Genomic DNA, 253 nt, shown 5'->3' on the forward strand with positions numbered 1-253 from the left:
GTTCATTCTTAATTTATCAAACTGAAAAATAACTTCAAAAAGATAAAAAGATGGGCATACACTTGTTTTATATATATATATATAGTAAACACACACAATAAGCCTTAATTATAGTATGTGTAGGTGTAGGTAAGAAATTAACTTTGCTAGGAGTAGCATGACATTGCATTGTGATTGTAGTAGGAAATGAGCGTAGTTGTGTGCACATGCATATGATCAAAAGGTTCAAATAAGCTAAGGTATATCTATATCT

The sequence above is a fragment of the Arachis ipaensis genome, chromosome B06 (genome assembly GCF_000816755.2).
Source record: "Arachis ipaensis cultivar K30076 chromosome B06, Araip1.1, whole genome shotgun sequence".
Classification (NCBI taxonomy): Eukaryota; Viridiplantae; Streptophyta; class Magnoliopsida; order Fabales; family Fabaceae; genus Arachis; species Arachis ipaensis.